Raw genomic sequence first — 25,203 nt, forward strand, 5'->3', positions numbered from 1 at the left:
TCAGTCCATATAAATAAAGGTCGGGGGAAGAAAAACAACTTCATTTATGAACTACCACATCTACCTGTGTTTAATTTGTACCGCACTTTTTTTTTTCTCTTTAGGCATTTCCCAAATAAAACAGATTTTCAGTGCATAAATTATTCTCTGGGAATAATTTGGACACTTTGAGCAGACACATTAACCTTTCAGATGAATAAAGTTGGCTCTTAGTACCCAAGAAAAGTAATTTATTAAACAGCACCCCTGTGACATGAGAAAAAGTGAATCTGTTCAAAAGTGCTTTTACCTACTTTCGAGAAATAACTTTTGCAGAAACAATTCATCAAAATTTCATATTTCTTTAATTTTATTACCTTCATATGGGCTACTGTCTATGATACTCTTCTAGTTGGAAAGAAAAATAGAAAATTCAAACCAAAAATCATTTCTTCAAATATTTGTCAATCTAAGACATGCATATTTTTAGTAAACTAAAGCAAATTGTTTAATCATACAGATTCGCAAAAATATGGAACGGGCTCTTCGGCATCAGTGATCACCCTAATCCTCTCATTCTCAGCCCTCCTGTGCATTTACTGACCTGCTACTCTGCACAGACTTGCTGTCCCCTACAGGGGGCTTAACCTCTTTCCTGGTGCTTCTGTATGACCCACCCAAGCCTGTTTCTCAGAAGAGTTCAGAAACAGTTCATTAAGCTTTAAATGACTGCAAATAGTTTGAAGAGTTCCCAGGGAAGGGGAGGAGAAGAAATGTACGTATTTTAATAATGATCAGAATTTAAGTTAAAAGAATGAAGCCCTACTTCAGCCTTCAAAGGAACTAATAGGACCCAGGTAAGATCTGGGGCAAAAAGGCACTGAAGTCGTACAGGTAGGCAGCTGTCTTGCTCAGTCAAGTGTCACGGTGTTACATGGTCTTGCCTCTAGAAAAAGGACATATTAGCTCACCCTCCAAAATGACCAGTTTTACCATGCTGGAGACAATGACTATTTAATGAAGAAATCTGTTTTTTGATCGGGTGTCTGGACTGAAGCTCTATGTTCTTTATTTCTGTGTTTGCACTGGGACATTAGAGGCAAATATATACTAAAACGAAAATGAAAATATAAAACTTTCATCAGAAATATCCATTATTATGTACATACACATTCTTTAACATAGAATGTCCTTGTCTTGCTAAACAAAGAATAAAACACACCGTGTACTTTCAGAATAATGCCTCAAACAGAGAAGGAAACAGGTTTAGTCGTCAAGAAAACATTCAGAAATTTTATGACTCTAAAGATATTGATGTATACTATGAGGAAATATGAATGCCATAGGTTGTTTCTAAGAGTAAAACCTACTCCAATTTTTTCTGACACAAAGTGAGTGCTCATTTATTTCCCTTTCCCCACATTTCTCACCTGTCTTTCTGTTGAGGGTTTTCTCAAGTAATCTACAGCATTTAAATGATCTACAGTGTTTAGTTTAGAATATTTATTCTAGCACCTTAGTTTTTGGGGTACTGACAGATTGAACTAAGTCACTCTAAAAGCTTTTTAAAATAATTTACCACATTCATTTTCAAGATATGTGTACATTTTATTCTTCTGAAGTATCTTTGAAGATATATTGACTTCCTTCATCCTTTCATGAAGTACAGTGATAACAAATTAATAATAAAGTGACAATTTATTTATCTTAAATGTCCATTTCCCTCTAATTAATTAAACAATTGACTATTAGTGTGATCATTTCAGAATGAAAATATTTCTCAATAGAGATGACGTACAAAATACGTATGAGCTGGCATAGCACAGGAATCAGCCAATCAAAAGAGACACCATGCTGATATATTCTGGCTGGATATCAACCCACCTCCAAAAAATCAAAGGTTTTTGCATGGGTACCAATAACAATAAAGATAACTTCATACTTTGGTCAACTCTTACCTAAGAACACAAGAGCCCCTTTCTATTAGTACTCCACTATTTGATATTCCTTGGTTAATCCATTCATTTATTTATTCATTCCACAAATTTTTATGAGCAATTTCTAAGTATTAGACTCAGGGCACTCGGAATCAATCCAGCGATGAGCAAAACAAGCATAGTCCTTACCCTCACAGAGTTTAAAAACTAGAGAGAAGAAAAGTCATTAATAATGGCATACATTAAAATATACTTAAATATATATTTGGTAAGTGCTATGAAAGAAAATAAAGAGTGCCTCAGGAAACTATAATACATATTGACAGGAGGATGTTTCTAACACATTCAGAGGGATAGCATTCTATTGCGCAGTTAGGATCTATAGCTAGCTTATATAGTCAAAATTACCCTGAAAATTCCCTAAATTGCCCATCTCTATGTGGGATTCCTGAGTAATATAACAATATTTTGAATGAGTTTCCTCCTGATCACTTCTGTTGTCCCACAGCTCTTGATCCTTTTAGGAAGATGAGAATAGAACCTATATTAAAAGAAAAATATTGCCTAATTCTGACTTCCAAACAGCCTTATTTTAACTCAAAGTAGAGAAAATTGCATAAAGATCCATGGTTTTTGACTATAGAGACCAACAAGATTTTGGTTCTCAAACATCTGGACTTTAAGAGCCAGAGTTGGAAGACTGAAGAGTTTGGAAGCCTAGAGTTTGTACTAAAGTCCACAGAGAAGGTGTGAGATATGACAGCCATGGTGGACACAGCAAGGGCAGTGATGCTACCTAAAGACCAAACAGATGAGAATTCCCTACTAAGGCCAATTAGGACCACATGATGATAAATGGACAAAATACCCTCACCAATGCCAGGGCAATAAGTATTTTTTTTAAGTAGCTAATGTATAGAATAATTACTACTTTTTAATAATTTTTCCTTTTTTTTTCTTTAGTTACTCCAACATCTTAATAGACTGATTCGCCCATGTGGCCTATAGGCACATAGGTAGTATATATAAGTCCATACCACTCTCTCGCTTCGTCCCAGCTTACCATTCCCCCTCCCCGTGTCCTCAAGTCCATTCTCTATGTCTGTGTCTTTATTCCTGTCCTGACCCTAGGTTCTTCAGAAACATTTTTTTTTTTTAGATTCTATATATATGTGTTGGCATACGGTATCTGGTTTTCTCTTTCTGACTTACTTCACTCTGTATGACAGACTCTAGGTCCATCCACCTCACTACAAATAACTCAATTTCGTTCCTTTTTATGGCTGAGTAATATTCCATTGTATATATGTGCCACATCTTCTTTATCCATTCATCTGTTGATGGACACTTAGGTTGCTTCCATGTCCTGGCTACTGTAAATAGAGCTGCAATGAACATTGTGGTACATGACTCTTTTTGAATTATGGTTTTCTCAGGATATATGCCCAGTAATGGGATTGCTGGGTCGTATGGTAGTTCAATTTTTAGTTTTACAAGAAACCTCCCTACTGTTCTCTATAGTGGCTGTATCAACTTACATTCCCACCAACAGCGCAAGAAGGTTCCCTTTTCTACACACCCTCTCCAGCATTTATTGTTTGTAGATTTTTTGATGATGGCCATTCTGACTGGTGTGAGGTGATATACCTCATTGTAGTTTTGATTTGCATTTCTCTAATGATTAGTGATGCTGAGCATTCTGTCATGTGTTTGTTGGCAATCTGTATATCTTCTTTGGAGAAACGTCTATTTAGGTCTTCTGCCCATTTTTGTACTGAAGACGAAAAGACAACCCTCAGAATGGGAGAACATATTTGTAAATGAAGCAACTGACAAAGGATTAATCTCCAAAATATACAGGCAGCTCATGCAGCTCAATATCAAAAAAACAAACAACCCAATCTCCTTCATTTATGATTGCTCATTTCCTACCACACTGATCACGCTCCTCCTTGAAACTTCCCAACTTCATACAAATTTAAAGTTCCAGTCCCTATACTTCTCTTGTCATCAGATTTTCAGCTCTTCTCTCTTTCCTCACATTCAGACCTGTATTTCCAGCCTAAGTATTCCATATAGAAGTCCTATGTGCGTAACTGATGCAGTACACACAAACCTTAACTTTTCACCCAATCACATTTTTCTCCTGTATTTTTAGTCCTATGTTTCACTCAGTAACTAGAGTTTTAATAGTTACTTGCAACTCTACTGATCCTACCCTTCACATAGATACCAAAGGCTTCACTCCTGTTATTTGCAACTTTACTGGCATCTTTATTTAAGTTCCTCATCAATTCCTCAATCTGACTCCAAACATTCCCTATTGGTTTACTTTATCCCTTCCTTATCACCCCCACCTCACACAATATGTGGTCTAGCATACGCTCTTATCACAACTTCCAGAACATGTCATGCTTTTGTTTTTCTTTTTCTCATATGCATTCTCCTCTGCTCAAATGCTCTTTTTCTCCAGGAATATGTCTCCTTTGTGGAGACTTTTCTGATTCTGGCTCCCTCCTGAATTATTTCCACTTCCAAGTTGCTTCAAACAGATTTGGTAACCTGCTAAGTATTTACAATTTGCTGCCATCTGTATTTTGACACTGGCACCAGGTTTAAACTAAAGTCAAGCACATCTTTTGCTCCAGAGCTGCTAATAATCCATGACATAGACTGCTCTTCTTGATTTTTTCAGTTGAAGAAACTGATTCTCCTTGCTTTTTTTTTTCCCCAACTCCAACACTGACCCCTTACCATTCTAGTAGAAAGGTTTTTTTTGTTTGTTTGTATTAATTTTGTGGTTGGAACTCAGGCCTACTTGAAATGTGATAACTGTGCCCACTAAGATCAGGAGAATGGCAAACCTGAATGAGCCAATGGAGTCGTATGAGGCCCCATGGGGTAGGCTGGAGCCACCTGGATTTATTTCTACCCATTCAAACATCTGCTTGTATTAGGATAGCTGGTTTTTAGGAGATCAAAGGAGCTGATGTGGAAATGTTGTTTCTATGACTGTGCAGCACACAAACATTATTTAAATGTTCCCTCAACATGCGCATATATCCAAAGCCCATTGGAGCATCAGACGACAATAGGAGCTGGTACCATGCCCACATTGTTAGCCTTGCTCCATTATGATGGAAATAACCGGCAAGACAGAGACAGATAGCAAGGAAAGAGGTGAGGTGTAACTGTGGCACAGGAGACACAGTGCCTGTGACATAATATTTGAATTTCCAATTTTGTCTTGAAAAAGCAAATCAATCTGACCATGGCTCTACAATCTCCATGGCTGCAGGTGATTTGTCAAAAAGCTCCTCTTCTATCTCTATGGAGATAGAGCTCTAAGGCCACATGAGATCTTAGCATTGAGATTAATCCCCCATGTGTGGAAGGCGGAAATGGGTAAAATAATCAATGTGCATGGCTAGCAGGTTGAATGCCAGAGGCCAAAGGGTAAATGATGCCAGCAAGCCGCAATGCTTCTGGTCATTCTCCTCCCAGGATCCTGTTCCTGAAAGCATATTGTGAGTGTACTTCATGGGATGATTTTTGTAACATTCATTTATCGAATATTTTATACTATTCAAAGGACTTTGATATGTATCCATTTATTTAGAACTTACATCTCTCCTGTAACGTCACAAAGCATTAGAACTGGAAAATTCCTTAGAGATCATTTCTCCAACATCTGCATTTACTAAAACCCAAAGAGATCTTAGATTGCCTAAAATCCTATGAGCAGTTAGTAATACTGGATCCTACACCTGCTGATTTTTCACTCTGTAGCTTCTCCCATAACTCTAAGGAGCCACCTAGGCAAGAATTTGTTCATCAGATTCTTTATCAATTTTTATCATTTATTTGTTTATATAATTACTATTGATAACCATTATTTAATAGTTATTAAACATTATTTACCAATATTACCTTTAAATTCTCACTGCAAACTTATAAGTATTATAATTGTCCCCATTTTACAGGTGAAGAAATTGAAGCACAGGATAGTTAGATAGCTTACTTTAGGCCACTCACCTAGGAGATGGTAGAGATGGCATCTGAACCCAGATTATCTGGCTACAGAATCTGTGCTCTTAAACCTGCACTATACTATCTCCCTACCATCCCTTTCCATACATGGAACATGAGGAGTTAGGAGAAGGGGGATGAAGAGAATATTGACTATGACTGAATAGTTAACACCAAAGCAACTAAATTTTAAACCAGAGTTATCTTGAAATGGCAAGATTAAGTGTTCCCTGCCATGGACAAAAATCAGTCTCTTGCATAATTTGAGTTCACTTAAAGAGAAAGAACAAATCTTCATTTGAATGTATCCAAGATGCAAACTAATTTTAAATACAAAACCTTGTACAGAGATATACATTATCCATGAGCTGTTCACAGCCAGGTTTTCTTCTCACAATTGAATAGATTAGTATCTTTGGAGATGAGATCTATATTATCAAGGTTACATTCTCAGATGCTGAGGCCACCATGGACTCAAACACAGTCTTGAGATGTGAAGGGTCCATGTAGATATTATTTTCTCATAGTTTTGTTTTACTTTCTTTCCCCATCCATCCATCTATCTGTTGTTGTCGTGATGGTGATTGTTGAATCATTTGCTATTAAGTTTCAGACATTTTGGCCCTTAATATTTCAGCACACATCTCATAAGAAAAAATGGATCATCTCTACATAACCACAATACCATTACCAAACTTAAGAAAATTACAATTAACTCATAATAGCATCCAATATCAATTCAATATTCAATTTTCCCCAATTCACCAAAAGTATATTTTATACCTGTTTTTATTCCTTAATCTGGGGTCCAAAAAAAGAGACCAAAAAGTTAATACAAATAAATGCAAAGGTTTAGTCTTTGCATTTAAGGTGTGACAGCCCTTTAGTCTCTTGTAATACAGAAAATCTGAGCACTTTACGTTGGTAAGAATTCTATGGTCCCACCAGACCAAAAGAATGTGAGAAAATGCAAGATTCTGTCAAGATCAGAAATATTTAAAGCTAGATGAAATTCATTCAAATATCTTGAGTCCATAAATACAAAATTTAATCAAATATTAAGAGCTGCATGACTGCGATTACAGAGAAAAAAACTGAGTTAACATGTAACATGAATCTAAAGAACAGAAATGTGGATTATATGGTCTGGAAAAGTCATGTGGGCTATAACAATTCTTCTCTAATTTATCAAGTCCTTGTATAGGCCGTAAATAAGGTTATGTTGCATGATGATTACTAATAAGAATCTACCCATTGTCCCAGTCAAAACCTCTGGCTAATAAGCAATTGCAGTTAGCTTAGAAGATAAGTGCTTTCCATCTATCAGCAACTATAAACCCCAGGATTATGTAGGCATAGACGTGTTAAAGATAATCAAAAACTAGAGAATCATTTTTCATGTTACAGAATCTATGCATGTTGGTATTCTTAGTAATTCAAATGTGTTAGAGAATTTGACCTACTTAACTAACAGTTTTGTCCTTTTATTTTGATTTGAGATGTGTAACTGAGTAAACAATTTAGACTTTTAAGGTAAAATTGACATGATTATATATATTATTGAGATAGTTAAGAAAATGTAAGATTGAACAAATTTTAAAATCTATTTTTAAGGGCTAGTTAAATAATTTATAGATGGATTATTATAGCAGATAATTAAACTCCTTCAAACATATTAAATTGCCTTTTATAAAAATTTATTATATTCAATTTCCTATTCTGTACGTCAATTAACTACTTGCATATAAAATCAAATATTTCTCAAAAACCTGTTAAAAAATGACTATCAAAGTCTGCTTAGACTTACAGATAAATAGTCAGAATTTGAGCTTAAAACCTTCAAGAATTGTTAGGTTTGGTCATTTACAGTTTTAATTTAATGTTGATCCTTAAAAAATTCAGAAGATATTTTTCAATTACTCAAAACAGAACATCAGGAAAACCTCTCACTAAACACAGAGTAAACGGTTGTTTTGCTTCAGAAGCCATAATAAAAGCTGAGATAGAATCACACCTTTAAATGCTAAAATCATATACCACACTTTGAGATGCTTACACTCAGAGTTACAGGGGAACTAAGATCAACTGTAGGATATCAGTTAGATGTTGTCTATCTCACGCTTACATAAAGTCATAAATAAATTCATTGACTGGAATAACAGGAAGACTGAACATGCTATTTAAATTAATTGTGTTTCTCTTTTTTGCCCAAGATTATATAGTTGAATTTGTTGATGATAAATGCCAGTGTGATGTAACTTCACTAAGTGCACAGAATATGCATTTCTGAATATGTGTTTCTGCCCTCCAAAAGTTTTTAATCAAAATGCAAACACTTCAGCTTCATAATTACATTATCAACATTAAAACTTCTAGAGGTTAATTTATGGAGAATATGTTTATGACCTTGGGATAATGAAAGATTTCTTAGGAAAAAACATTGTTGTATCATCATAAATTATAGGCTGGGCCTCCCAACAACTTCCTTCTAGAGGCTTACTGAGATATTTTTGTTTTCATGTTGCCCATTAATTCATATAATGTGACATTTATGCAACACACACTAACATACCTTTGAATAAATATAATCACAGGCTTGGGCTCTGGTTCCCATTTCATCACTAATTGTCTGTGGTCTTGGGGAAGTCACATAATGTGCCTTACCCTCAGTTACCTCATGTGTGAAATGAAATGTTTGGCTAGAAATGACTGAGATGACTTCCAGATATAAAGAGCCAGTGAATGCATGATGTTTTAACAACTGTAGCAGAATATAGTGATAAATTCCCCAGAGACTTCTTTCTAAAATCACCTCCCTTATCAGAATTTAGGTTTTACTATATCAGGAAGATTTAGAGATCTTCTACTGCTTCTTTAACTCTGTCTATGACAATCAATTAGGTGGCAAATGTTGCATCTAGAACACCCTCATATCTATCTCTCATCATTTTTATAAGAAATAAAACCTGTAAGAGGTCTCACAGCCTAATCTCAATAGTGTTAAAAACAAGATGGCAATAGCCCTTTCACTTTTAGAGCAGCTCTGTCCTTCCACAGACAAAAATGGTAAAATTAAAATTACATGAAAAAATATAAATAAGTTGTTATTGGTTTTATATTTTTATTTATTTCTTCTTGCATCTATATTTGTTTATTTCTCAAAGGTCTCAAAAGCCTTTAGGAAGCAATAATCACAAAATAAAATAGGCTGCTGGTAATTTATAACAGCACTTTGTTCTGCCTGAAATACATTTTCAACCCTGTTCTCATTATTGTTCATAATTTTTTTTGTCATGTTGAACTATTTGGGGGGATGTAATATTAACCTTCATGACAACACTCTGAGGAATACATTGAAGTGAACAGAGAGCTGCCTTTGTTTTTTAGATGTGGGAATTGATACCAAGTGGTTAAATGTTTTTCCTAGGTAGTGCATGCTTGTAATAGATAATATAAAAGGAGGTAACTAAAAGAAGCTTCCGAAGTAATAATTTCTAATATCTCTAGCTCAGCTATTTGCTACAACAAAATTGTGTCCACAAAGCACAATACTTTGGGACATAATGAAATGAGATACACACACAAAAGCATTACTCAAGAATTGATGTTGAAGTCGGGGAGAACCTAAAATTTAAATCCTTCTATTTAAACATTTCAATAAGCACCACATTAATTGTTTCTATTTTATGAATTTAAAAGGTTATTCATAGATCACAGGAAGTGATCATTATATCAAATCCTTACTCTGAAAATCAGTAGTTAAGAGGACAGAATTAAGCATTAATCCTGACTTTCAAGGAGCAACAGTATTTCTGTTTTAAAAATAACTCATTGGAAAAAAAGTTTGTGTGTGTGTGTAGGAAATATAGAAAAAATATTAAAGATTATGCTATTATTTCAACATCTTGTATATTTGTAATTTATCATAATAAAAACTCAAAATCAGGGGACCTAGTGGTAACTTATTCTGTGATAACTTGAGTAACTCATTTTGCTTCTCTTTGATTTTCTGGTTATCTGTAAAATAAAGACCTACATTACATGATCTAAGTGACTAACTAAAACTGGGTTACAGAACCTTTGAAAAAAGGACGTTTCATCCTTTATCTAGTAGAGTTAGGGGAAAGAGGCAGAAATCAGCCTAACATTTATAGGATGGAAGTCGATGAGGTCAAGATATTGGAGAATGAGAGTTATGAAGGGGAGGAGAGTTATCACTTCTTAAGAAGATAGCTTATGAGCTTTTGTGTTTTAGATGAGATGAACATAATTCTAACAAAGTTACAGTCCTGGTTATATCCAGGGTTAGGAATACAAGACATAATTTTAAACACAATTTTTCAGCTCTCTCTCATAAACCAAAATGGTCTCTGGGACCTGAACCATCAGGCAAGCTCTAGATGGCTGTGGGCCACAGTAGGCAAGGTAAACTGCCCTTACAGTGGATCTCCGACAGAAGTAAGTGAGGGGAAGGAGGTGAGCAGAAGGAAGGAGGTGAGCAAAAGAATGTATTATTGTGGATGAGACTGCAGACAGTGTTTCATTATAACTAGTACAGCAGAACCTTTGGCAAATTTAAACATAAATCCTCAGAGTCACGGAGATCCCACCTCTTCAGACTACTTTGGTAAATAGTTTATCAAGAACAGTATGAAAACCAGAGCTCATCATAACATAAATGTCTCTGACCCAAAGAATTACACAAAAGGTGTCACCCAGCAATACATACTTAACTGCTAAGTGAATTTCAATGGGTGTTTAGTTTGTTCCATTCATTGGATGACTCCATGAAAAAGATAACATATAAATGGGATTTGAAGAAAAGTAGGGATTAGATCTTTCAAAAAGTTAAATAATCTCATTTTCTCCTACATGCAATATTTGAAAATCTATACAAATTAACTGTCTTCACTAAACACAAATTAAAGCAATGGAACAAAGAACAGTTTTGTTTTCAAACTATCTGCACACCCCTTGAGGGTTTTACTGACCCCCTTAGGAGGACGCTATAACCCACAGGCTGTGCTGAAAATCATGGGTTTAGATTAGAAAAACCTTTTTAAATAACTATTGTGCTAGTATATCAGTTTAGTGGGTCAAGAATAACATTTCTCATGAAATAGAATAGTATGGGATAGTATAGGATGTAATGGAATAGATTATTTTTGTAAAATGTTTATGTGCTATACATGTATGGATGGATGTGTGTCTACTAGATCACAATGTAAAATATCTGACTGTGAGCTATAGTCAAAAGTTTGAAACCCACCAGTTTAGAATAAGGTAGAAACATGGTACACATCGGCTAAATGTCCCTACCCACAAACAAGTTTTGACTGGCCCCACAAAAGAAGCAAGCAAAAGGATAATAATAATATAATCTATGGCTAAAGGACAGTGAGTGGGCCATAGGAAGATCAAACTCCTAGACCCGCTTCATTGCACCACACTCACTAGCCACGTGAACCAATTGATCATAGAGATGAGCAGCACAAAATAAGACCATTTAAAAGTATCAATATAAATATCACTGTTCAAAATTTCATGTTCAAATCTCTAGTTATCTCTCTGCTACATGAGTGAGATTCATACAGTTCGTGGATTTTATATAAGAAATCATAGACTACTTCCCTCTTGCTCTGTTACACTGTCAGAAAGCTACTCTTTGAAAGTAGGTGTATGCTAAAAAAATTAAAAGATCATTTTAACTTTTAATGGAAATAAGAAGGTGTGTTTAAATTGAAAAAAATCTAAAAAAGAAGTCATTTCAAAGCCAAATAAAAAAATGTGGAGTTAATATTTTGTATCCATGGCAGAGTTGTCTGAGTTAATGTGAGCAGTTTCAAGAAATACAGAAACACAAATCTCTCCCTCCAGCGATTCTAATGAGTAAGTATCCAGGGTTGAGAACCACTGAGACAGAAGAATAAGGTTTTGCTACAGCTGAGATTCCATGTATAGTTGTCTTTTTTTCATTGGTAAGCAGATTTTTTTTTCTTCACCATGGCTACACAACAAGAGTCTGAAAATAGAACCTCCAAGGAAGGACAATGCTACCTGAATCTACAACATGGCAGCTTCTGTCCACAAGAGTCAGCCAATCAGCAACATAATACATTTATAAAACTACAGAAAATGAGTTAAGGCTAAGTTTTTGTTGCTTTGATATAGTTCTGACAAATAAAGTGAAAGATATTGAATCAGAAGCAAAACATTGATAGGAAAAGAAGTAAGGAATTTTCTTTCCTACTGAAAGACTATATCCTCTTGTGTCTCTTCTCTGGTCAAATGAAGTAGGATTTTACTTTCCCTTAAATAATCATGACACTTCACACCATGGCTGATGGATCCTACAAATAGACTGCTTCATCTTATGTCCCTGCTCAAAATCTTTCATCATTTCTAACACCTTCCAGGAGAAAACCCAACTCTACATGACATAGTAAGAAAAAGCTCCCAAGATGAGATTCCTACTTACCCACCCAAACTCCCACCCCCAACCTACACACTATACTTTGTATAGTTCCCAAAGATAAGAAGTTATTTTACACATCCATGCCTTTGCTAACTTTACTGACTTTGTCTAGAAAGCTCTTCTTTCCAACTCCACCCTCTCCCTACAGGAACATCTCTCCATTCAGCCTTTCAAGAATCAGCTCAAGCACAGCTCTTCTTTGAAAATATTCCTCTATCAAGACAACTGTTCTTATTTGTTGAGATATTAAATTGACCACTGACTCTTCTGTGTTACCACCAGAGTCTGTGCATCATTCTATAATAACAGTTCTAAAAATGTTTTACACTTAGATCAAGGTTTATCAAAGTCAGCACTACTGACATTTTAGACTGGATAAATTCTTTGCTGTAGGATTTTTTTTTTTTTTTTTTTTTTTGCGCTACACGGGCCTCCCACTGTTGTGGCCTCTCCCATTGTGGAGCACAGGCTCCGGACGCGCAGGCTCAGTAGCCATGGCTCACGGGCCCAGCCGCTCCACGGCACGTGGCATCTTCCCGGACCGGGGCACAAATCTGTGTTCCCTGCATTAGCAGGCGGACTCTCAACCACTGCGCCACCAGGGAAGCCCTGCTGTAGGATATTTTAACAGCATTGTAAGATGTTTAATAGCATCCTTGGCTTCTACCCACTATGTGCCAGAAGAACTCTGCCTCAAGTCATGACCACTTCCTATCTCCAGATACTGCCAAATGTCTCCTGCAGTCAAAACCACCCCAGTTGACTAAGATGTGCATCTTTGTTCTCCCCTAATAACCTGTAAGTTTCATGAAAGCAAGAATGTTATTTTCACCTTTGTATTTAGGACTTAGCATAGTGCCAGGTCCACTGTAGATTCTCAAGATATTTTTGTTAAAGGAATGACTATCTTGTTACAAAAGGGATACTAACACACTATCAAAATGTAGAAGATCAAGCATATAGACATCTATCCTGATCATGATAATGCTTTGTTTTTTTTTTTAAGGATTACATCACTATTGAAATTAAAATTTTCAATATCATCAAAACATCACTTAAAATCCTCAAATCCATCCACCCATCACTAGAAATCATTTGTATTGATTTTTATGTGGTTTTAATACAAACAAAAATGAGATTTGGGGTCTAGAACTTGACTTGAAATTATATCTAGGTATATAAAACTCTCGGAGTAAAAATTGCTTGAATATAGTTGGTTAAGTGATTCTGTTTTTTAAAAAATGCTCAGCTAGTATTTTTACGTTCTCTGAATAGCTTTAATTAATTACTTCACTTTTTAAAAAACGTTTAGGGAGTATTTTTATGCCCTGTAAATAATATTTTCAATTTTTAAAATTTTTACAAACTAAACCCCATCAGAGTTAAAAATAGTCCCTTCCTAAGTCTACTTTCACTCCAGTAACATTGATGGAACACATTTCTATGATAGAATTGATAAAGCAAGGAATTTTAGAAGCCAGAAATACATTACTTTAATTTTAAATACTTATTCTAAAGAAGTTCCTAAATAGAACTGCTGTGCCAGAATTCAAATATGTGAGCCCAAATATGCATAATACACAAATACACATAAGTTTTTCAAATGTATATATACTATGGATAATGATTTAAAATCTCTAAAAGATTATTTTAAAAGCTATCAATTATTTTAACTTCTTATATCCAAATTATTATTAATTACATTTAAAATAGAAAGAAAAGTTAGCCATGAATTCTTTCCAATTCCATAATATATCTTACCTAGAGATAAATTATTTAATTTGAAAGTACAATTCATGTAATGTACAAAAGATTTTCATTAATGATGGTGTGTTCAGAAACAGACAGTGTGGTTATATGAACTCTGGCTATTTATCAGATAAGCATATTTGAGCAAATATTGTATTTTAAATTCTAACAATTTGACAATAAGTGGTCTTCATTCTTATTTTCTTATTTTCTTATTTTTCTTATTTTCTCTAATGATGTAATTTCATACATCATATATGTATATATAGTCATTTCATATTAAATGACTATAATGTTATTGAAAGTTTAAAGTCAACCTTATTTTATAGAGAATCTTAACTTTGCAAATAAAGCCACTGACGTTTTCATTTGGTCTCAGTTCCTTTTAACCAAACTAAAAATATCTTGTGTATTCAGCATCTGAATTTTTCACGCTCACAGCAACAGAAATAACAAAACGTCATATTAATCTATCTTTAATGTCATTGTTCTTGAGGCTTAGCAACTGCTTTTTTTCTTCTTCTTCAAAGTTTGGCTCTCTATATTCTAAATGATTTTTGGTCACTTTAAAAAAATCCGTAAATATCCAAGTATATAATTCTGCTTTTTATATTTTTTGAGATACTAGTACATATAACCCACTGCAAGTTCTAGAAAACTAATACTTTAAACCAGGGCTCAGTAAACTATGGTCTACAGGCTGAATTCTACCTATCACCTATTTTTGTATGGATCATGAGCAAAAGCAGTTTTCACATTTTTTTAATGGTTGCAAAAAGTCAAAAGAAGAATAACATTTCATGAAAAGCCAAAATTATATAAAATTTTAAAATTCCAGTGTCAGGAATTCCCTGGTGGTCCAGTGGTTAGGACTCTGTGTTTCCACTGCAGGGGGTACAGGTTCAATCCCTGGTCAGGGAACTAAGATCTTGCAAGCCACTGTGAGGCGTGGCCAAAGAAAACCAAAACCAAAACTAAAAACCAAAAAATAAACCAAAAAAATTCCAGTGTCTACAAATGAAATGCTATTGAAACATAGCCACACTCACTTGTGCACGTATTTTTCTAAGGTCACTTTTGAGCTACAATGGCAAATAGGAGTAGTCATTACAGAGATCCAAAAAAACTGAAATATTTACTATCTGCCCTTTACAGAGAAGTTTGCAGACCCTGCTTTAAACAATTAGTATATGACTATCACACACACACACATGTAAATCTGGTGAATAGGACACAGTCCATTTCTGAGGGGATTTCTTTCAGCCAATATCATTTTCTCAATAATATATTTTTCTATAAACCTTGGTAAAGGCCATTGGTTATTAGCAATAAAATACTTACTATGATACTCTTAAAATATTTGGAAAAGTACTATTGAACTAGTTGAATTGATCATTTACTTTTTTGAGGTGTTCCTTTCTTCACCTCACCATTAAAGTCTTGAGAGTTTGGAATTCCTATAATTCCCCAGTTGAAATCAAAATAGACATCTAATAACAATCATCAATGACTCTGAATCTGTAAAACTCAGCCTAATGTCTACTTTATCATATCTTAGTAAAGCTGTTATGCCTGGCTCCTAGCTATACCATTTTGTAATGAAGACAAAACACAGAAAACCAGATCAAGTTTAATTTATAGTCTTAACCCAGTTTACATTCCATCTTAAATACAGGAGAAAAAAAAAAAGCCCACGAATTTGGTAAACGAACCAAAAAATTGAATTCCTTACAAGCAAACATTGCTAATAGGTGTTAAAATGATACAAAAGATTATCATTCTCTACTAGTGAACTTAATACTATTCAAGCTTTTGAAAAAGCTACAAAAACATGAATTGTCAGTAATTCTGTTTGATGCCTTAACTAAATAGATAATATTCTGAGCATCTCCTCATGGTTCAAAAGTTACCTTTAAAATAAGATTTCCTAGCAGAAAAATTCAACTTTTTATTGCCTCTGCACATTACTATAGGCCTTCTTTTAAAGAGGGGAAAAAAGCTTTAAAAGTCTTGAAAGGAATGTAGATTTAATATTTTGCATGATTTCGATAGTATATTATGTGACTATTAATAACAATAACTATATTTTATTTTGAGGATATTTCTGAAAATCTCTAAAATGAATGGACATAGAGCATATTTCTAGGTTTTTATATTTTGCTAAGCATTATAATAATCAGTGAAGAAAAATCAAAATTCATTTAGGGACATTTAAAAATAAGTAGGAGCAATGGTTCAAATAGTAGTTCTAATATGTGCCTCAGAAGAAAGCTAGTAACTGAAAAATAAAATAATAAAGAGATATTTTCTATTATGTATTAAAAGAAATATTAGGTTTTTAACTGAATTCAACTCCTTTGTTGTTACTACCAAATTTATTTAAACTGACAGTTTAGAATTGTTTTTCTTTGGCCCCTAAAACAAATTATAAGAAGCCAATTTAGAGCAGCAAAATAAATAATGTCACACTCCTGAGAACCAAAAAGATTATTATCTCCAACACATGAACCTAAGAAGTGAGGTCTTTTTCTTAACACCACAAACAACTGGTTTTACCAAAGGCAATCTTGGAAAGAAGGAGCCTTAGAGATCACCCAAGAAAGGGAAATCACAACGTTTCCTCTAAGTCATGGATGACTTCTCCCAAGTTGTGTGAGATTCCATGTCAATTCAAACAATACTAGGCTCATCATTAAAATAATTTTCATTTAAAAGAAAAATAGATCGTAATTATCTTTAATTATCATATAATCTCTGTAATTAGAGATGATGCCATATTCAGCCAGCTTTTCTGGTATGGTAGAACCCTGATAAGAAATCTCAAATATAAATGCCTGTTTGCTTCCATTAATGGAATATTTGTGGGCTAAAGCTGACTGGTGACAGACCGTGGATGGGACTGGAGTCTGGAATACAATGCTGTGGCAAGCCTGTACAACATTTGACCTCAAGCTCTATGCTTAGAATTGAAGAAACCGCCCAAAGAGTCAGTTCTTTCTCCAAATCTAATCAAAATATTTCAGATGGGACTACAATTCACAAAATAAAATTTTGTTTCCACCTTTCTGTTTCCAAATATGGGAAGATGTTTTTCACTTTCTTTTGCTACATTTAATTGCCAGCCCAACCGTTACCCATCACTGGAACCGTACCACCAGAAAAGTTTTACTGGAGGCTGCCTTATGTCGCAAACACATTATTAAATTAAAATGAATTTTCCATGCTTACTAAAAAGGGAGCATTTGTAGTCACATTAGGTGGCTTCAGTGCTGGGCACTTACCCAAGTCCCTGGTTCTGTGGAGTCAGCTGTCCTCCATGTGCCCGGCTCTGCCGCATGTGACTGAATGTTGGCCTTACCACACTTTTTCAGAAAAGATTTGATCCTTCAAATGGGAGGTGAGTTGCTCATTATGAGAAGTCTAAAAAAAAAAAGCTGGATTTTAGACAAGCAAATGCTTCCACAGGTCCCAGAAGTTTTTGCAAGATTAATCATCACCAACATGAAACTTGAGCTCATCTTTTATAGACTTTTGTTTCCTTCCAACTACATCTCTTTCAATTTTCATTTCATTCCCTTACTCTTTTTTTTTTTTCCTACCTGCTTTTGATCTTCTATTTTACACTGTACAGAAGTCTTGAGTGGTATGTGTGAAGTGAGCCATCGTCAGCCTGCTGGTCTAGAAAAAAATCATAAAGTAAGAAACAAGGCCTGAGATTGGATTGGGAATTAATCTGCATGGTTATCAATGTCCTGTTGTGCTTCATGAAAGATGCCTGGTCTTTTCAATACTACATTTCATGTAGTGATGAAAATGGGATATGGAATATCATCGTGAAAACTAGTTTGATTGGGATAATAATGACTAATAAGCCATCAATGCGAAAACCCTAACAGGACCCAATTGTGAAGAATGAGCTAGACACTGAACCTGCTTCACAATCTCTGCTTTTGTTTAGAGACTTCCACCAGGCTTTGGAGCCTTGGAATGGGTTTGGATGTCATCTAAGGATTCCACCCCCAAAGCTGTTATCATTTCTCATTGAGAAGAAAAGTGGGAAGCTGGGATTTGGGTGCCACAGGGAAAGGTTTTTGAGATACTCTGACCACAGTAAAGCTTTGCTTCATGCACTTCATGCACTACTGTGCTTAGGGATGACTGTGGGGAAGCTTGGAGCCCATTGTATAGATTTATGTTACTTCATCAGCTGTTTAATAATAATTGCTACCTGAAAAAGGACATTATTTTATCAGTAATACCACTAGCTGATACCTTTATAAAATTTCATTTTATTCAATTGGCTTAGGGTACTTTAACAACATTTAAGTTCTCAATTGCTTCTGTGATAGAGGCAAGTTGCCTATGGCTACTGTGAACTGAGATTAAAATCCAAGAGTTCAGCCTTTTAAGATTTCTAGTAAATCCCCTGAACCAAACTCTTTCCCTAAATGGTAAGTGAATTTAAAGCTAATATAACTACTAAAAAATAATAGACAGAGGCTATTCACATTGCGTTTTATCTCCTGTTTAGTATTGAAAGGGAGTTTGGTGCTTTCTACACCAGACAAATTCAGGTTCATGTTTTTCAGGGAAGTGTCAATTCCATAAACAAGCATAGTTATAATACCATTCTCCTCCTGAGTAAATATGAGATACATGAACCTACCAACTTTTTGAATACCATCAATATAAAACTCTTTGTATTTTCTTGATTAAAAACATAAAAACAATTCTAGGAAACTTCTTTTTAGGCCTTCCTAATTATGCTGACAGAACTGCAGCATCATTCTCCAGAGGCTGTTTTACTCCATAATGAAGCTTTTGAGTGAGATGTTTTCAAGCGATGTTTCAGGTTTTACTTTGAACACATCTCTGCCATGTTCTCCACCATTTTAAAAGTTAAATAAAAATGCAACAGCTTCAAGTAGCAATTAATAAATTCTGTCATTTACATAAAAAAATTAGCAGTTTCTATCCTATGAGAAAATGAACATTTCATAAATATTGAATACCATTACACACATACCCTACAAGTTGGTTAGCTAAAAAGAGAGAAATTCCATTAGAGGCTTTCGCAAGGAAAATATAAAATAGTTGAGATAAAGCAGCTGACAGTATTAGTTACTACTTTGCTTTAAAAATGTAGTGAACAGCAATTCCACAAACTTCCAAGGGAAAATTGTATCAGCTATTTGAAAACTCTGAGCCCCTTTATTAAGAGGATTTCTTGTCTTATAGGCTGTGTGAATTGGTTGAATAGTGATTAGTTGTATATGCAACATATGCTTGTATCAGAGAATAATTTAGCCCCATAAAATATTCATCAGTATCTGATAGCATCAGAAGTGGAAATCTGACAGTCATCCTGTCCAGAAAAGGATGTTTCATAATCAGAAAAAGTGACCAGTGCCCTTTAGTACCTAAATAAGACTGAATTTAGACTAGGAAGGCACCCTGACTTCTGTTTTCTCAAACTAGATGGCTCACTCCCAACTTTCTTTAAAAATCATATAACTAAAACCTCAATGACTGAATTCCTCCAGCTAGAAAATGAAAGTAAAAAGCCCTCCTTGTCACATGGAGCAATAATAGAGCATAGTTAATAAGTTGGTATTTTAGGACCTTGCTTACAGGAGAGTTAGGTTTTTCTGTCATTTAATAAAAGTATCTTTCTGGTGTGGGACATGAAGGTGAGATTTTTGACTTTTTATTATTAGAGTCAAACCTAGAATGATGAAGTTGACATTCGCCAGCACTCTGTGTATTGGGGAAGGGATAAAGGTTGATTTCCACTGTAGTCTCACAGTTATCTCTCAGTGACGGAACTGCTTCCAGGGCTCAGTCTTTGCTCTCTTCACTTCACTATGTACAACTGCGTCCTGAATGATTCCATCTTATCCAGTTTTATAGCACTTATTTTCTAACATACTACATAACTTAACTTATTTATGTCTTCTCCCTCCAGACACATACCTGAATGTAATCCCCACTGTAGGTTCTTCTTGTTCCCTAATGCTTCCCTAGTACTCAGGAGAAAGCCTGGCCCATAAGAGGCACTCGATAATATATTTTGAATAAATGAATGAATGAAGAAAAACAGTGACAAATTACAGAAAATGTATTTGAAAGTGGGGATATAAATATGTTTTTTTCAAAGTTAAAGGAAAAGGCAAATAAGACTAGTTTTAGCATAATTTTCTATTAAAGCAAAGTTTTAGCTTCACAATAAAGAATGGTATTATAAAATAAATATAAGAATTTTGTAGCTCTAAACCTCTGTGCTTGATAAAGTTTGTATCACCCAAATGTTTAGTCTCATTTTCAGAGTTCTTTTTAAGATGGACCTGAGCTCATATATAAAGGATCTCATAAATATATATATATATATATATGTCGATTTTTAAACTTTGATATAATCAGTTAATCCAGCAGCCAGAAACTATCTTTTTTTAAGATTTAATTATTATTTTATTTATTTATTTATTTATGGCTTCATTGGGTCTTAGTTGCAGCATTCAGGATCTTTGTTGAGGCATGCGGGCTCCTCATTGTAGTGCGTGGGCTTCTCTCTAGCTGTGGCACGTGGGCTCCAGAGCGTGTAGGCTCTGTAGTTTGCAGCACAGGGTCTCTCTAGTTGAGGCGCGTGAGCTCAGCAGTTGTGGCGCGTGGGCCTAGTTGTCCCATGGCATGTGGGATTTTAGCTCCCTGACCAGGGATCAAAGCTGCTTCCCCTGCATTGTAAGGAGGATTCTTTATCACTGGCCCACGAGGAAAGTCCCCAGAAAATAGTTTTTGACATCAGAGATTCTCCCCAACAAATTTACTTTACTTTTCATTTTCAGTTGGCATGTAGGCATCTCATAGATGCACCCTAACAGGTTTCCTACTGCAGACCTACATTGTAGAAGTGTTATAGTTTTTTCAGGCACTAACAAAACCAGTTGTAGCCCATGTATTCTTTTTTTTTTTTTTGCGGTACGCGGGCCTCTCACTGCTGTGGCCTCTCCCGTTGCGGAGCACAGGCTCCAGACGCGCAGGCTCAGCGGCCATGGCTCATGGGCCCAGCCGCCCCGCGGCATGTGGGATCTTCCCAGACCGGGGCTCGAACCCGTGTCCCCTGCATCGGCAGGCAGACTCTCAACCACTGTGCCACCAGGGAAGTCCCCCCATGTATTCTTATACACAAAGAAATTGGCTCTATGTCCTAATGGGATTTCAGGCCATGCAGCACTGTAGACAAATTATACATACAGATTCAGCCATACTTGAAAGAGGACCCAAACAAGCTTTACGCATAAGTGCAATCGATTTCCCAATTCAACAAGTAATTTAACCAAATATTTCTAATCTCAAGAGTCTAAAAGCCAAATAAATTAGCCTTGCTTCTTGATCAGCATAAATTGTTGGTTGATAAGTTAGCAAGCAGCTACAGGCTACACTAAAATTTTATTGTATTGAATGTATTATTGTACCACAAAAGGGGAAAATGTTATTAGAGGAATGTTGAATTTATTACTTTAAGACCATCAGTGGAAATACTGGTATATTGTTGCTCATATGTCTCAGGATACTTAAACCTCTGTTTGTTTTTTCAGGTATTTTTAGAGATTCTTCTTATATACAATGTACTAACATATTCTAGATGTTTTCAATGAAGAATTCATGGTTATTACAGTATTTATAGTACTACAGTTTCTTGGTAGTTATTTATTTATAGATGATCAATTCCAGGAACTAGCTTTATTAGGTATCTGGTATTGAATAACTTTAAGAAAACTTTTAAATCATCCTAGATTTATAAGGCATTTCCTTGTTTCTTAGATTACTTAGGCACACTCATTTCTGGAAATGCCTAATCAAAGGCATTAAATTTAAAATAATTGTAAATTGGAGTGCTGGTGGCTATAAAACTGCAATTACTGTATCAGTTCACCAATACAGCCCAATTTGCCAATAAAAGCACTGAAACTGTGGTTTGTATTTCCAGCAAATCTATGTTGAAAGCCACAAACTAGATAATGGTAGGAAAAATTGTTCTAATCATATCACTATTGTCATAATAAAATGGGCCCATTCTTTTTAAAACCAAGGATTCTAAGAAATTTCTAAGCTAGAAACGTAGGCTACTGCAATCGTTTCAACACACATTCGAGGATGGTGGGAGTTTGTTCTGAACTCTTTAGTTAAATTGAGCATCACCTCTTTTCTAAGACAGTAAACAAACTTCAAGGACTACAAGGGCTGGAAGGTAATGTAAATGAGTGATGCAAACTACCTGGTGAAGGGGCACATGGGCACATTGGGTGAGAAGCTGGAACTGTATCCAATTCCAGGGCACGAAGCAATGGCTACACTCTTTCAGGAGACTTTTGCCATGCAGGAATACATTACTCAACATTGCCAGACATTCCAATTTTTCAAGGAAAGAGTAGATCATTTGAAACTACCCACATTTTATGTGCTGTCTCATGTTTTAAAATCATTTGCACATATTTGGACTGGATTAAATCTTTGAGCTACTAGTTTGCCACGTTGTCTAGAAGTCGTAATAGTCAATGGTATTTTCTTACTAGAAAAAAATGAGACAGTTTCCTGTTAAAATCTTGTTCTTTTAGACAGTACTGCTCAATTAGCCAGTAGTGGCATTTTCCTGAGTCACAGAGTGAATTTCCTATGTCCATTTATACATAATACTGAATGTCCATGAGGCCCAACATCACAGTTTCACGTATATATTTTTATCATATAAAAAGTACCACATCGTGAAGGGGAAAAATGGTACGTCCAAAGGTACCGTCTTGATGTTAGTTTTATTATAATCATTTCAAAGTCATAACATCATAGTTACTTTTTTGATACATTCAGGAAGGTATTTTGTGGCTTTATCCTAACAAAACAGAGGATAAGAAATAAAGAACAAAATTAACAGTTTCTAGTTTTTCTAATCTATGGTTTTGACCTACAGAAACATATCAATTATGGATGAAATTACAATGTATATGGAAAAGTATTCACTCCCTGAGCTTCATAAATGGAAAAATATTAATCAATTTTTCTCCATCATCATTTTAAAGAAACCTTTTAAATGTTTTACCTTCTAAGCCCTCTCCATACAGCCAACAGTAAATATATATGTAAAATATATATATATTTAGAGACAGAGGGAGAGAGAGAGAAAGAATATATTATACCGTTGGTTCTTTTCTTTGGAGAGCCCTAATACAGTAGGCTAATTTTATACATGTTGCTGCTAAATTCCATCTCCCCTATCTTATATATTTACAGATTTTTTCTCAAAAGTTTTTATTTGTCTGCACTCGAAATGAAGGAATTTATATTTATTCACAATAAACTTTATCTTATTATAGTCAACTCATTATTCTTGGCTGAATGATTCTTTTGGAGGTTTGCCTCTGGGCTCCCATGTATTCACTGTCTGCTCAGATTTATCTCAAATACAGAGGATAGAATCATGCGATAGAATCATGCTTGCTTCATCAAGGCTAGTTTTTGAAGTCAGATGAATCTAAGATCTGACTTTCTAAGGAAGTGGTCTACACCAGCCATAGCTAATGTGACTGCTGGACACCGTGTTGCTATTGTTTTTCCCAAGCATAAAAAGCTACCTTAATAACTCTTTTGAATCATACTAGACAAATTATAATGCTCAAATTGAATGACACAGTTTATTCTTACCTAGCTTATTAAATTCTCAGGAGAGGCTAAACCCTTTGAATGAGAAATCTTAAATCAATATTAAATTGAGCCCATGTACCCCAAGGAGATTTAGACCATCTGCTAATTCTGCTGGGCAAAGGCTTTCTTTTCTATTCTCTCAGCTTTGGAGAAGTAGAATCCAATTTGCCTCCAGCTCCCATTTTTTCATCCTATAGTTAAATAGTCTATGTAAAACAAACTTTTGCAACCACCTTGTGTTATCTGAACCCAGTGTGTTCCTTTCTCACAAGAAAATAGATGGGTGTATTAAGGACACTGAAAGAGTGTTCGCAAACACAGTTCTTTCTTAGGATCTGGTGTCCTTTAAAAATTATTTCCTAAAACATGTGTTAACCTTTATATAAACAATGATTAGGTCAAATAATTTTCTTTTTGCCAAATAAATATTTTGGAAGGTGAACGTTATTACATTTTGAAATGTCACAGAAATCTATTGGTATTCCCATCTGACCACTCTTCCCACACCCCCCCACGCTCTTTCAGAACATAAGCATGTGTAGCAAGCCTTTCATGAACAAGGAATCCATTCAGGACTTAGGTACCTGGGCCAGTTTCCACTCAACAGGTTTCCTATGCACTTGTAGGTGCCAAACCGTGACTCTTCTGTTTCTCCAAAAGAATTCTTAATAGACAGGAGATTAAACTCTAAGTGGCTTCCTGATTTCACCATTTCTGAAGCCCAGTGTTAGGTTGCTGAAAGTTCACTCCATCTGTACCATCAGGAGCCTAACAGGCTTTAGAAACTGAGTGAGTGAGGTAATATTTTGTGAGTGTGCAGATGAAATATTGGAGTACTTAGCAATCTATTGCATTAAAGGCACATATACATTTTTGATCACCTCTTTATTTTTTGAAAAGAATTCTTCTGTAATATTCTGAGTTTCAGGTTTAACTGAAGAATGTGAGATGAAAATGATTGTAATTTTAATAATAATCTGTATGGTAACATAAAGACAAAGTAAAGAAATGCCTGTATTTGCCCAATACTGATTCTCAACTCCTCTCTGAGCAAATATCTATTCATTACCTGAATATAACAATTAAAATGTCTTCACAGTGGTAAGGCAATGATAAATGTCCAGTCTATAAATGCCAAAAGCCAGATTGCAGGAATGGTTCCACATACTAATGTTCAATCAAATCAATGTACAATCAAGATGAAAAAGGAAACAAAATGCACAGTAAATGGGGAACTCTCCGAATTATCAAACATGAAATTAAACACTAAAATGATTGCCTTTAAGAATATAATCAGTAATCTGGAAAATGAGTTTTATACAGATGTAATGAGTTCCC

General features: G+C 35.0%; 1 protein-coding gene across 1 annotated transcript in view; it reads right to left on the minus strand.

The window, feature by feature from the left end:
• ZPLD1 (zona pellucida like domain containing 1) overlaps positions 1–25,203 on the minus strand; it is a 481,064-nt gene that overhangs the window by 46,881 nt on the left and 408,980 nt on the right. Inside the window, exons 13-14 of the mRNA XM_004272088.3 lie at positions 17,769–17,847; positions 17,451–17,589 (exon numbers count right to left, since the gene is read on the minus strand). The gene's annotated coding sequence lies outside the window, so the exon portion shown is untranslated. The remainder of the gene's footprint in view (positions 1–17,450; positions 17,590–17,768; positions 17,848–25,203) is intronic.

This window comes from Orcinus orca, chromosome 5 (genome assembly GCF_937001465.1).
Source record: "Orcinus orca chromosome 5, mOrcOrc1.1, whole genome shotgun sequence".
In the NCBI taxonomy this organism is placed as follows: domain Eukaryota; kingdom Metazoa; phylum Chordata; class Mammalia; order Artiodactyla; family Delphinidae; genus Orcinus; species Orcinus orca.